At 42.6% G+C, this 14665-nt stretch overlaps 1 protein-coding gene across 6 annotated transcripts in view; it reads left to right on the top strand.

Annotated features, from left to right (window-relative positions):
• Nucleotides 1-14665, top strand: part of AFTPH (aftiphilin) — a 60384-nt gene that overhangs the window by 22780 nt on the left and 22939 nt on the right. The window lies entirely within an intron of this gene.

The raw sequence follows: 14665 nt of genomic DNA, 5'->3' as shown, positions 1-14665 counted from the left end.
TCTTTTTAAATCAATACTCCTTTTAAAAAATTGTTTTAAAGAGAGTAATTGAAAGCTGATAGGTCTCCTAGTCCCTGAAATGTAGTCTGTTAAAATAAGTGACTGATAAACTGATCACCAATCTTAATCTTTTTTTAAAAATCTTATAACATAAAGTGTTTTCCTAAGACTTTTACTTGTCACTTAGTTCCTGTTCGTGTTGTCCCCTCTGACTTCCTTGTCATGCACAGTCAATCTGTTACAAAATTGTTCCTGGTCTAGTAGTAAAATATGAAATTCTTTCCCTAATGCTTTAAATCTTAAGGTCACACTAATTAGAAAATTAAAGGGTCAATTGTTATGAAAACTCCTATGTAAAACACTAATTTGTGGGGGGATGGAGGTTAAACATTATGGCAAAGGTATTAATATTCAAGAGTGATTTATTTTGATCACTGCTATACCTAAGCAAGAATATGGGGATAGATGACTGTTCAAAAGATGCTGGTAACATTCATTGCATTTTTGCCTTATTGCTAATTGTGTAACTAAATACTAATTTCTAACTTACTAGCTGGGCTTTTTCTTCAGTCATCTGGTTCTCTTGCACCAGGGTAGATGTTTGAATGTAGTTGTACATTCTTGACTTCAGAACAACTGTACTGAGTTTAAAGCTCCCTTTGCTGAGCATGTGCAGTGTAGTTGTAGCTGTGTAGGTCTCAGGACATTAGAGAGACAAGGTGGGTGAGGTAATTTTTTTTTTTATTGCACCAACTTCTGTGGGCAAGAGAGAGAGAAGTTTTTGAGACAGAGTTCTTCTTCAGGTCTGGGAAAGGTACTCCGAGCATCACAGCTAATTGCAAGGTGGAGCAGACTGGTTATGCTAAAGAATTTGTTCCACCTTGCATTTAACTGTGATGCTAAGTATTTCCTTATCTAATTGATAGCATTCTGTATTTGTGTGCTCACTCGATGTGATTACTGTTTTAAATGCAGAAACTATACCAGTACTGTATAGTGGCATGGTTGAGATCCTTTCATGGAAGGAAAAAATGAGTTATTTATCAGTAGCTGGAGTCTTCCAAATGTTGACTTCACCAATCGTCCTTCACTCCTGTTTCTCTCTGGAATCAGGGAACAGGTAGCGAGGTTGCTGTGTCTTCTGAATGTAGTATTAGAGCCATAAACTGCATGAATCAAGGGATGTAGCACTGATCTATGCTAACTGCTTTAATGATTCTGGGGGTCAATTTTGATGTTGGCTTAACTACAAAAGTTGGCTCAAGTGAGGACTGTATACGGAGAGGAATTATAAGTAACCTAGTTTTGCCAGTAACATATAGATTATAAATTGAGGGCGTGGGAGAGTTTAATTTAATGTTGTTAGTGGTAACCTAGAGCAATGTTTTTGTAAACATAACTAGATCACAAAGGCACAACCAGGGTGTTTGAGGACAAAATGAAAATCTCTGCTCTGAACTTATTTGGTTCTGTCAGAAATTTAATTTCTGCAATATTAAACAGATCATCAGTGTCAAGTACTTGAACATATAATTAATTGTTGTTGGAATTTTTAATCAAGGCAGCCTCCCTTTAAAATAAATTGTCTAAAATTGCAGTTTCTGAGTGGGATCTTCCACACTTCTTGTTGCAAGTAGACTAAGAAGTTGCACAACTTCATCTGTACATTGCTGAAAACTGATATTTTGACAAATCCTTTTTAATGGGACATAAAAATAGTTTCTTCCCTCAAAACCAAAGGCTGATGGACAAACATTACATAAGCTGTTTAATATTTAAAACTTTCAAAGCATCCAGTAATGTCTCATTTTGACTGTGAAGATCCAATAACAGTTGTTGCAATATAGTCTAGGCCTCCTTTTTTAAGTATAAGGTCCTATTCTGATCAATATATAGGGTTAGACGTGATACTGCACATAAGCTTCTTGGGGCAGAGGCTGCCATCTTCCATGTCATGGATGCACTGAGCACGTTGACAGTGCTTAACAGTTAATCTAATTCACTGATTGCCACTCAACAAAACCAATAAATCATTTGTTCATAGCCTGCACCATACATCTCAACACTCAGGTATGTCCTATTTCTTTTTAAATTATGCAGAAAAATCCATTACCACGATGTCATAAATATAAAGGGAAGGGTAAATCCCTTTAAAATCCCTCCTGGCCAGAGGAAAAATCCTCTCACCTGTAAGGGGTTAAGAAGCTAGGATAACCTCATTGGTCATTTTGGTCAGGTGCCAGTGAGGAGACAAGATACTTTCAAAGCTGGAGGGAGGGAGAAAACAAATCTCTCTGTCTGTCTGTCTGTGTGATGCTTTTGCTGGGGACAGAACAGGAATGGAGTCTTAAAACTTAGTAAGTAATCTAGCTAGGTATGCGTTAGATTATGGTTTCTTTAAATGGCTGAGAAATTAGACTGTGCTGAATAGAATGGATATTTCTGTCTGTGTATCTTTTTGTAACTTAAGGTTTTGCCTAGAGGGATTCTCTATGTTTTGAATCTGATTACCCTGTAAGGTATTTACCATCCTGATTTTACAGAGGTGATTCTTTTTATTGTTACTTCTTTTTTTACTGTTTCTTCTATTAAAATTCTTCTTGTAAGACCTGAATGCTTTTTTCATTGTTCTTAAGATCCAAGGGTTTGGGTCTGTGGTCACCTATGCAAATTGGTGAGGATTTTTACCAAACCTTCCCCAGGAAGTAGGGTGCAAGGGTTGGGAGGATTTTTGAGGGAAAGACGTTTCCAAACAACACTTTCCTAATAAAATAAATCCAGATAAACGTTTGGTGGTGGCAGTGGAAGTCCAAGGGCAAAGGGTAAAATAGTTTGTACCTTGGGGAAGTTTTAGCCTAAGCTGGTAAAAGTAAGCTTCGGAAGTTTTCATGCAGGTCCCCACATCTGTATCCTAGAGTTCAGAGTGGGGAAGGAACCTTGACACACGAACATTTAAGATATTTAAGAACAATCCTCCCACTTCCCAGCACCTGTGAAAAATAATGCTAATAGTTTGGTAGGTTTCTATAGACACCTCCATAGACAAGTTCCGTATCCTGAAAATACCCTCAGTCTAGGGGCCAGGTCTTTCGAGCCTGTACACGGATAATTCCTCTGACTTCAGTGAAGTTATTCAGATGAGTAATGGCTCACAGAATCAGGCACAATATAGAAAGCAGAAAAACAAATGAGGAGGGATGGAATGCAATTTATTATAGGCAGAGCTGGCAGCAACACCTATAATTAAAGTTGGCTAACACTTTGTTACAAGGCCATGTAATCAGTTGCTTGTAATTTGCCAAACTTGAAACATTTGGGGAGATGGAAGAGGTATAAAAAGGGACAAGCTGGATGTTGTGTGTTGCGGGGGAGCCGGGGTGGGTGGGTGCAGGGAATGGGACAGAAGGGTCTCTATCCACTAGAGTACACTTCTCTCCAGAAACTTCAATAGAATCCAGGATTCCAAAATCAACACCTCTTTGCTGTCTAACAATTATCTGTGAAACCCACTCGCAAAATGTTTTATTTCCTGCCCATGACTGGTCCACATAGAGATTAACAGCTTACTACTGTCACTTGTGCCTCCACTAGTTCAGACCCCTCCTACTTGTGCTGTGGATCTAAAGGTGCCAGCCCCACAGATACCCCGTGGGAGGGTCACTGTGGTTTCACAGGATGGAATTTCTGTTTTACAGTTTGCTTTTTAAAAATTTAGGCAACGACATAGAAAAGATCTTAAGGGTACAAAGTTAAGCACTTAAACCTAGGCAATGCCAGAATGCAGGTTGCCTGCGCAACATTAATTCTGCTTCCTAGTGCATATAATGCTCTTTTCCCACCTCCTACCGCCACACAGGACCCCTGCCTCGTGCAGTGTACAGGATTGGCAGTGCTTGTGGAATGAATTAGGGTTGTGTAGTGAGAAAGGGGTCTGTAGGGCCCCTTCCTCATTTATTGCAGGAATTGGAAGGCAAGGGACTGCAGGAAGAGAGAGACTGTCTTGTGGTTAATACCGTTGGATGCCACTTTGGAAAACTAGCTTCTATCCCCTTCTTTGAGTTCCTGTGTGATCTGAGCAAGTCCCTTTAACGTCAAACTTAAATTTAACTTAAACTTTTCACAGGTGTTTGCTAATTGTGTGTTCATTTTCTGGATCCCCACTCTGACACACCTGGTGCCTGATTTGAAGAAGTTTTGTTTGTCACTGTCCCTAGGTAGGCTGCCCTTTTAGATCCTCTTCCAGTCCTCCTGAGTGCACCTCTTGCAAGTGGTAGGTCCATCCCTCCATATCTCTTTGGGCTGAGATGCCACAATCTAAACATTATCTGACTGGATCTTTGGGCCCCTCCTTGGGTGCCAGCTTTGTTACCTAGCAGATCCAATTGGGCTTGGACCCTGCCAGAATTGCCTTTCAGGAGTCTATGCAGTGATACAGAAGCAGCGTGTACAAAACAAAGTAGGAATTATTTGCCCAAACAATACACAGAATGTAAAGAAGTAGATTTAAAAATCAGAGACATAAACGCCTATTGTCTTACCTACACTTGGCATCTCTCCCCCCCTCCCCTCCCCCCCAAGTCCTAGGTAGACATGACTTAGCCTTGTTGTCCCTTGTTCTGTGGGCACCAAGTTACCAGGGCTGGATTAACCTTTTGTGGGCCCTCATGGGGGCAATGGAGCATGGCATGGGGAGGCCGGTCCCTGCAGTGAGGGTCTGGCCAGGGGCAGTGGGGCATGGCATGGCAGGGGCGGCCCTGCTCCACCCAGTGCAGTGCAAGGGCACTGGTTACAAACCAGCAGTCGCCAGATGCACACTGGCCCCCCCGGCTCTGTGGTACCAGCATGCCCCTTCCCCGTGGGGGCAGGCCCATGCCGCACTGCCCAGTGCTCCACTCATAAGCCCCCCTGCCCCCCTCCCCCCCAAATGCACAGTGCCCTGCACACCACCACCTCTACCCAGTGCCTGCCTGCCCGCAGCCCCATCACAACTGTCCAGCACCCCCACACCCTAGTGCCCCAACACACACAGACCTCACCCAGCACTCTCCAACATACCCCTCACAGCCCAGCACCCCAAAACAGACTCCACAGAGACCCACTCCCCAAGCCCTGCCCCCTGGCCGCACTCACCAGCCCTGCTGAGCCAGCGCAGAGCAGGGATCTCCCCTCCCAGTACAGTGCTATGGGGCAAGACAGCTGAAGCTCAGGAGCATAGCGCAGCCCCGGGACCCCACCCAGCCCTGCCTGCCTGGCACTGGTGCTTGTGGCAGAGGAGGCATTTCCTTCCAGGGGCTGTGGGGGGGCAGCCACCGACTTCCCCAGCCCGCTGCTTCTGCAGAGTACCAGGGAGAGGTGGGCTCCAACCCCGGGGAAAGTGGAAGTGGACAGTCAATCACTGGCCTGGAGCAGTAGTGGCTGAGGGCCCCTCTCCTCTGCCAGTGATGGGGGGGGCAGAGAGGAGCCCTTGGCTGGCTGGCCACTGAGAGGAGCAAGCAGTGGGCGGGGGGGGGGGGTGGAGGGGCAAGGAATCGGGTGCAGTCGGTGGGCGGGCCCAGGGGGAATAGAGAAGCCCTGGGCCTGCTGGCCAAGAGGAGTGAGTGGGGAGGTGGAGAGGAACCAGCGGCTCAGGTTGCAGTGCGAGTGGAGCAGGCCGGGCTGGGGGCCCCATTTAAGTGTGGGCCTGGTGCCACTGGCACCATTGTAAACCAGTACTGCACGTTACAGCTTGCTTACTGCAGACTCTGGCTCTCTATGTCAGCCTTGCTGCATGCTGACTCTCTCTCTCTCTCTTTCAGCTTCCCGCTGAGCTGATACTTCCTTTCTCCCTCTCTGCCAGGGCACTTTCTTTAACCCTTGAGAGTCTTTTGATCTCAGCCCTAGCTTTGGGAAGAGAAAAATATCTTTATCTGTATGGTTCCAGCAAGGTAGTTTCTTCCCTCAACTGAGGCCCAGCCATTGTTTTAGTTTTTTTTTAAGGCAGGTACCTGAAAGACTGCCTTATCTGTCATTGTTTTGCCCTTCATGGGTTCCTTAATAACCTCCCTTTACAGCAGAGGTGGGCAAACTTTTCGGCCCTATAGCCACATCTGGGTGGGGAATTGCATGCAAGGCCATGAATGTAGGGCTGGGGCAGGGGGTTGGAGTGTGGGAGTGGGTTCAGTGTGCAGAAAGGGGCTCGGGGCAGGGGATTGGGGTACAGGAGGGGATGGGGAGTGCGGGAGGGGGCTCAGGGCTGGGGGTTGGGGTGTAGGGTGCAGGAAGGGTTTGGGGTGCAGGCTCCGTCCCGGCGCCGCTTACCTGGAGCAGCTCCGGGGTGGCAGAGGTGTGCACCAGGGCCAGGGCAGGTTCCCTGCCTGCCTGCCCTGGCCCCATGCCACTACCGGAAGGCCAGCACCACATGGTTCCCTGTTCCCGGCCAATGGGAGCTGCGGTGGGAGGTACCCACAGGCGAGGGCAGCGTGCGGAGCCCTTGCCCCCCTTTCCCCAGGGGCCACAGGGACGTGGTGCCGGCCGCTTCCAGGAGCGGCGTGAGGCCCGCGGTGCCATGGGGGTGGCAATCCTGTGGGCCGGATCCAAAGCCCTTATGGGCCAGATCCGGCCCACGGGCTGTAGTTTGCCCACCCCTGCTTTACAGCTTTCTTTGGTTTAAACCTGTGCATTCAATCAGGAAATAATATTAAACTGAACAGGGAAACCATGTGATACAAAATATTCCTGAGAAATAACTCAGATATTGTCCCAGTTTGGGTAACTGAGCACTCATAATTGCAACTGAAGTTGATTCGAGTGGTTCTGTGTAACATAAAGTGCTATAAAATTTCCTAAGTACTCAGTAAAAATCAGGCCATAGGCATATTAAGTTGGACCCCCAAAATTAGTGGACACTTGTAACAATTTTGGGTATGACCTTGTGGTTCAGTTCTCCATCTGTAAAATGAGGATAATACCACCTAATTTCACAAAGGTTAATTTATAAAGATAAATTCATTAATATTTGTGAAGCTCTCAGGTGCTTTAAGTTTCCTAAAAATAGTCTGGGGGAAATGAGTAAATCTGAACTGAGTGCTGAATTTGAATGGTGTCCAGTAAATAAAACATGGGGATACAATGAAAGAAAAGGGACTGGAAATAAGGTATACATTTTTTTAATAGTGAGGTGGATTCTCCATCACTGGCCATTTTAAAATCAAAATGATGTTTTTTCTAAAAGACATGCTCTATATCAAATAAATTATTTTGAAGGAGTTCTATGGCCTGTGTTACACAGGAGGTCAGACTAGATGATTACAGTGGTCCTTTCTGGCCTTAGAATCAATGAATCTCTGAGGATAGAAAGAAATATTGAATAGCTGTCCATTCAGTGAGCACCATCAGTTCTATGCACTGAATGAAGTGGGGGTTTTATGGAGAAATCGTATGTAATCATGTAACTGAAGGCTGTATCACAACATACATGGGGATGAATTAAGGTTGCATTGGCACAGATTTAAGTTCAGATACATTGTAAGTTTCACAAGTTAAGCTGTAACCATACATAACAAGCTGTGCCTGTTACTACTGCTTATTGTTGTCAGCAGGGGTTTCTCATTGAAGCAAAGTTCTAAAGTCTGCTAGCAGTAAGTATATCAGCAAATGAGCCATTAAATGGCTTCTCTGAATGAAGGAAACTATACTTTAAAAATGAAAGTCAAGTAAGTAATTAAAAATGTTTTACTTTATAACACACACAGTTTGACTAGGAAGGACCTGGAAAAGAAGACAAAGTTGGATTTCAGAGTAGCAGCCGTGTTAGTCTGTATCCACAAAAAGAAAAGAAGGACTTGTGGCATCTTAGAGACTGACAAATTTATTTGAGCATAAGCTTTCGTGAGCTACAGCTCACTTCATCAGATGCATTCAGTGGAAAATACAGTGGGGAGATTTATATACACAGAGAACATGAAACAATGGGTGTTATCATACACACTGTAATGAGAGCGATCAGGTAAGGTGAGCTATTACCAGCAGGAGAGCGGGGCGGGGGAGGGGGGGGACCTTTTGTAGTGATAATTAAGGTGGGCCATTTCCAGCAGTTGACAAGAACGTCTGAGGAACAGCGGGGGGGGGAATAAACATGGGAAAATAGTTTTACTTTGTGTAATGACCCATCCACTCCCAGTCTTCATTCAAGCCTAAGTTAATTGTATCCAGTTTGCAAATTAATTCCAATTCAGCAGTCTCTTCTTGGAGTCTCTTTTTGAAGTTTTTTTTTAAGAATTGCCACTTTTAGGTCTGTAATCGAGTGACCAAAGAGATTGAAGTGTTTTCCAACTGGTTTTTGAATGTTATAATTCTTGACGTCTGATTTGTGTCCACTGATTCTTTTATGTAGAGACTGTCCAGTTTGGTCAATGTACATGGCAGAGGGGCATTGCTGGCACATGATGGCATACATCACATTAGTAAATGTGCAGGTGAACGAACCTCTGATAGTGTGGCTGATGTAATTAGGCCCTATAGTGGTGTCCCCTGAATAGATATGTGGACACAGTTGGCAACGGGCTTTGTTGCAAGGATAGGTTCCTGGGTCAGTGGTTCTGTTGTGTGGTTGCTGGTGAGTATTTGCTTCAGGTTGGGGGGCTGTCTGTAAGCCAGGACTGGCCTGTCTCCCAAGATCTGTGAGAGTGATGGGTCGTCCTTCAGGATAGGTTGTAGATCCTTGTTGATGCGTTGGAGAGGTTTTAGTTGGGGGCTGAAGGTGATGGCTAGTAGCTTTCTGTTATTTTCTTTGTTGGGCCTGTCCTGTGGTAGGTAACTTCTGGGTACTCTTCTGGCTCTGTCAGTCTGTTTCTTCACTTCAGCAGGTGGGTATTGTAGATGTAAGAATGCTTGATAGAGAACTTGTAGGTGTCAGAGGGGTTGGAGCAAATGCGGTTGTATTGTAGAGCTTGGCTGTAGACAATGGATCGTGTGGTGTGGTCAGGGTGAAAGCTGGAGGCATGTAGGTAGGCATAGCGGTCAGTAGGTTTCCGGTATAGGGTGGTGTTTATGTGACCATCGCTTATTAGCACCGTAGTGTCTAGGAAGTGGATTTCTTGTGTGGACTGGTCCAGGCTGAGGTTGATGGTGGGATGAAAATTGTTGAAATCATGGTGGAATTCCTCAAGGTCTCCTTTTCCATGGGTCCAGATGATGAAGATGTCATCAGTGTAGCGCAGGTAGAGTAGGGGCATTAGGGGACGAGAGCTGAGGAAGCGTTGTTCTAAGTCAGCCATAAAAATGTTGCATACTGTGGGGCCATGCGGGTACCCATAGCAGTGCCGCTGATTTGAAGGTATATATTGTCCCCAAATGTGCAGTAGTTATCTGTGAGGACAAAGTCACAAAGTTCAGCCACCAGGTTTGCCGTGACATTATCGGGGATACTGTTCCTGACGACTTGTTGTCCATCTTTGTGTGGAATGTTGGTGTAGAGGGCTTCTACATCCATAGTGGCTAGGATGGTGTTTTCAGGAAGATCACCGATGGATTGTAGTTTCCTCAGGAAGTCAGTGGTGTCTCGAAGATAGCTGGGAGTGTAGGGCCTGTGGAGGGAGTCTACATAGCCAGACAATCCTGCTGTCAGGGTGCCAATGCCTGAGATGATGGGGTGTCCAGGATTTCCAGGTTTATGGATCTTGGGTAGCAGATAGAATACCCCTGGTCGGGGTTCCAGGGGTGTGTCTGTGCGGATTTGTTCTTGTGCTTTTTCAGGGAGTTTCTTGAGCAAATGCTGTAGTTTCTTTTGGTAACCCTCAGTGGGGTCAGAGGGTAATGGCTTGTAGAAAGTGGTGTTGGAGAGCTGCCTAGCAGCCTCTTGTTCATATTCAGACCTATTCATGATGATGACAGCACCTCCTTTGTCAGCCTTTTTGATTATGATGTCAGAGTTGTTTCTGAGGCTGTGCATGGCATTGTGTTCTGCACGGCTGAGGTTATGGGGCAAGTGATGCTGCTTTTCCACAATTTCAGCCCGTGTACGTCGGCGGAAGCACTCTATGTAGAAGTCCAGTCTGTTGTTTCAACCTTCAGGAGGAGTCCACCCAGAATTTGGGTTTGTGACCTTTATGGTATCTTGTCTAGAAGAAGACTTGGAAAAGAGTATTCAAAAAGTTAGTAAACCTTACAACTAAGTAACAATAGTTTAGTCTTAATTATCCTGTTTTTTCCTGTCTGATGGTTGAAATGGTAACGTAACTTATTGGGAGGGAAAGTAAATTTTACTCAGTGTATTTTAAGAAAAAAAATTGTTTAAAGTTTATTTTTGTTCAATTAAGTTAAAATGTACGTAACTTAAACAGATGGAAGAGAAGTTTTGTTTGCTAAAGATTCAGTACCCTCTTCTATTAAGGAATAAGAGCTTACAATAAACATGCAAACCAGGAAAACAAGGCTTGACATTCCTGATGATTTGTTTTTGTTTTTTTTAAAAAGCAGGAAAAAAGGTTATCCATCCATCCTATTCCCTTTTGTGGGTAACTTTTTACTTAATTTTCAGTTTGCTCAGTAGTAAAAGCTTTTTAGTGTCACTTTAAAAATACCACTTATTAGAAAGAGGCATGGAATATTTTTTCTAAAAATACCTTATATTATTGAAAAAATTGTATAATTTATGTTTGTGATTTATACTAGCTATTTACTTTTTCAACCTTTTTCAACTGTTTTCACTTTCTGATTTGCATGTACCAGCTTAGTGTTGTGAACAGCAAATGCTCTCTTGGAATATTTAAAACAAACAACTCTTTGCTGAATCTTTTAAAGAATTCACAAAAACACCTTACATTTAGATTTGTCTTTTAAAATGTTTAAATATGGGAACAGAAAGGGAAAACTAGTTTTCTTGCCTGTAAGTTTGGCTTCTACCTGGATGGATATGTTGCTCTGTCATAACGAATGGAAATTTGTCTCTGAAGTGCTTCTGTGAAGACTCTGCTCCTTTCAGATGGAATCCACACCGAAGAGAAAGGGGTAAATTGTTAGAAGGTGTTTGAAAGGAAGTTTGTTTCTGGGGCAAAGAATCCTTTGAGCTTTTAGATAACAGGTTGCACCAGCTTAACTAAGGTGGTGTTTAAAAAAAAAAAATTAGTTAAATGTGTGTAGCACTGTGTGTGAACTATTGCATTAAACCAACTTTATGACCCTGTTAAATTGATGCAAGAGTGTCCAAATTAGGAGAGTTGCAACAGTTTTTAAATCCATTTCTAAACCTATTTAGTTAAGTCAGTGCAAAAACTGTATAGGCCAGTTCTTGAAAAGACTGTCTCAGAAAGCTACTCGCCCCTTTGGACACAAATATACATGGTCAGTTTAGCATAAATCCCAGCACCAGGAGCTTCCAATTTTATTTAACAAGAAAACTTCTGCTTTTTGGACAGAAATATTTGTGAATTAGGTCCACTGCTCTGGACAGATGTCTAACATTGGAGATACACTTTAACGTTCTTTACTTTAATCCAAATTTTCTCTTCCTTGGCTTCAGGCCATTGCTCCTTGGTCTTCCATCTTCTGAGACCAAATAATTCTCTTTCTTCATTTAACTTGTGAACTTGAAGTTATTATAAGATCATGTCCCCACAAACCCTTTTCTCGTCTAGATTTATAAATTTAGCTGCTTTATTCTCTTCATATGCTTTTGCCTATGCATCATTTTGTTGGTTTAATCTCCATAGTCAGACCTGAACGTGTAAGTCTTTCAAAAGATTTTTGTGCAGTTAAAGCTAAAACCTTGAATTGCAGTTATCTTTAAAATCCCTCTGTTGTTTGGATCTTTTACATAGGAGGGACTCTCCCTTCCACGCCTCTCCTTCTGTTATACCATGGCAACTGGGAAGCAGTCTTACACTTGCTATATTTGTACAACATGGAGCTTGTGGCAAGGTGCTCAGTGGAGGGCCCCCCTCCCACGCTCTTTACTTTCAAAGTAACATCTGCCAATGGAGACCAAATTTGTTGCCTTTCAGGGCAAGTTGCAAGGTCTCTCCATTCATTACCCAGGCTGTGAAGGGAAACGGAGGTGTTGAGGGGGAAGGTTTTTAATTTATTATCACTGAAACTCCAAGACTGTGGTTTTGGGATTAACTAGTATTCTGTTTTCTTTGGGCCAGTGTAGATTTATTATATAAAATGTTTTATTGATAGCCTATGGATGAGGTGCATTGTAAAAAGAGAAGAAATAGTGTACACCAGGCCCTTAGTTTTTTTAAGAAGATATCGTTAAGGGCCTAATCCTGTGCTCCTTGCTCATTTGAACAAGGGTATACAATTGTGTCCTGTGTTTGGAATTTGGCTACTACCAGTTCTTGCCTTCTAATTTTAAAATAAAAATGCTAACCATAAATTCTGTGGAAATTGGAGAGATGGCAACACTCAAATATAATGAGTGGCCACCTTCAGAAGCACTTGTACAATATGAACCAAAATCCCTCTAAAGAAACATTGATACTAATGCTTATCAAATAGTAGGTAGCACTTTAATAGCCTTTCCAAACAAGAAATGTTATAGAAGTACATTAAACTAATATATAAATACTTCATAGTTTAATAGAATAAAAAATCTACCCTATTGTGCGTGCATTATTGCAGCAAAATAGCCTTCAGTAAGAGGACCTTGAAACAATTGACCACATATATACCATATGCAGTTAATAGGCACAAAAGGCCTAAGTTATAATGCCCATGACCCTTAGAATAGATATAACTGCTTTGACCCATTTGAGGGGGCACTTATTAAAATTTCTTAATCCTGGAAACTAAACAAATTAATCTTTGATTCTTTTTCATTGCCTGGAATATCATAGTTATGGCTTAACTCTCTTAATTCTACTTGTTGATTTACAGGGCCAGCTCTAGGTCTTTTTGCTGCCCCAAGCAAAAAATTTGCCGTCCCAAGCTCCGAGAGCGCAACTACCCCGGGGGGGAGGAAGGGTGGCAGAATGCCGCCCCTGGAATCGTGCCACCCCAAGCACGTGCTTGCTTTGCTGGTGCCTAGAGCTGGTCCTGTTGATTTAAGAACCCCTCTTTTCTCCTCAAATTGTAATGGTGCATGTGTGCAGAACTTTCAGGATCCATAAATACATTTAGTGCCACAAAAAAAGTGCAAACAATTTGTTCTATTCAACAGATGTCATATTAAATTTTAGAGAGACAAGGTGGGTGAGGTGATATCTTTTATTATAACTTCTGTTGGTGAGAGAGTCAAGCTTTTGAGCTACACAGAGCTCGTGAGGACAAGCTTGTCTCTCTCACCAACAGAAGTTGGTCCAATAAAAGATATTACCTCATCCACCTTGTCTCTCTAATATCCTGGGACCAACACAATTACAACACTGCATATTAAATTTTAGGAAGCATACTTGCTGCCGTGTCCAAGCATTATAGATAATGTTTCATATTGAATAATTAGATTGTGATTTTTTTCATCTTTATAGTAAGTTATTGTATAACTAGATCATCCAGGAAGACCTGGTACTTGTACACAATGTGTGTATATATATATTCCACTATTTTTTTTCTCCAGTAAAGCATTTGGGTGGGATTTATGGAGCAAAAAGGAAGTAGTTCTAAAATAGCAACAGAATTTTGCAAAGTGTTTATTTTTTGGTAACTCCCTTTCCACCCAGGAGTTGCCAACACAGTGTCATATTTCCAATTAAATGAATAAGTGTAGTTGCTCCCTTTAGAGCTATTGCCATTGTTCCCTTGATATACTTGGGTTGCATGAGTCCAGGGAGCTGGAATTCTCCCCAGTTCAGATCTCCTGATTTTCTATGGAAACCTTCCTACTTTCCACAGTACATCACCTATAAATACTTGGAGATCCTTCTAAATGTTTTTGTAAGACTTAAATAGATAAAAGCATGTGCCAAGGATGTTTTGATTAAGTAGTTACTGCAGCCTTGGCACAATATTATGTCTTCCTCTCTCAAACTTTTATATCTGAATTTTTATGTGGGTGCTGGCAATAGCCTGAGATGAAGTTCTATTATTAAGGGCTCTTTGTATTGTATTCCTTCTCTTGCTGTCATCTGCACTGCCCTAAAATCAAACCACCAACTTAGACATTGACCTGGTTTTCTGAGTGGCAGTAGGTATTCACAGTGGCAGGCACTTTCCTTTTGTAGATGGCTTGTTACTTAAGCAAACCTATTCTTAGTCATTACACCATGGGATTTGAGTATATTTCCAAATCTTGACCTTTTCCAGGGAAACTTGATGGTGTGCTACTTTACCAATATGGCTGGACACCTCTGCTGCCTTCATAGTGAGCATTGCTGTGCATTTCTGATGGATTGTAGCATATATCTTAGGAATATTAAGTAAACGTCAGTAGTCTGTAAAAGATCATTGCAACTGATGTAGTTGCACACAGAGTATAATATTTACATTTGAAATAGATTGTTTCTTGTAAAAGCACTAACAGAAAAATTCTAAAAGGAAATAATTAGTAGTGCATTACATTATTTTTAAGCCTGTCCATCAAAAAAGGTTAAGGATAAACAATATGTATGGACATGTCTGCCTTGTTTAAATATTTGTGCCACTGAGGTGCTTCAAAGGGAGTGGAAGTCATTTGCAAGTCCCCTGCTGCAGATTCACTCAACATGGGAAAATCCCCAGTTTGAAGAAAACCCAGCTCTTGTACCTCCTT

Source organism: Caretta caretta, chromosome 3 (assembly GCF_965140235.1).
Source record: "Caretta caretta isolate rCarCar2 chromosome 3, rCarCar1.hap1, whole genome shotgun sequence".
NCBI classification, from domain to species: Eukaryota; Metazoa; Chordata; order Testudines; family Cheloniidae; genus Caretta; species Caretta caretta.
The sequence above is the reverse complement of the archived record's forward strand: the minus strand, read 5'-3'. Positions and strand labels throughout refer to the sequence as shown.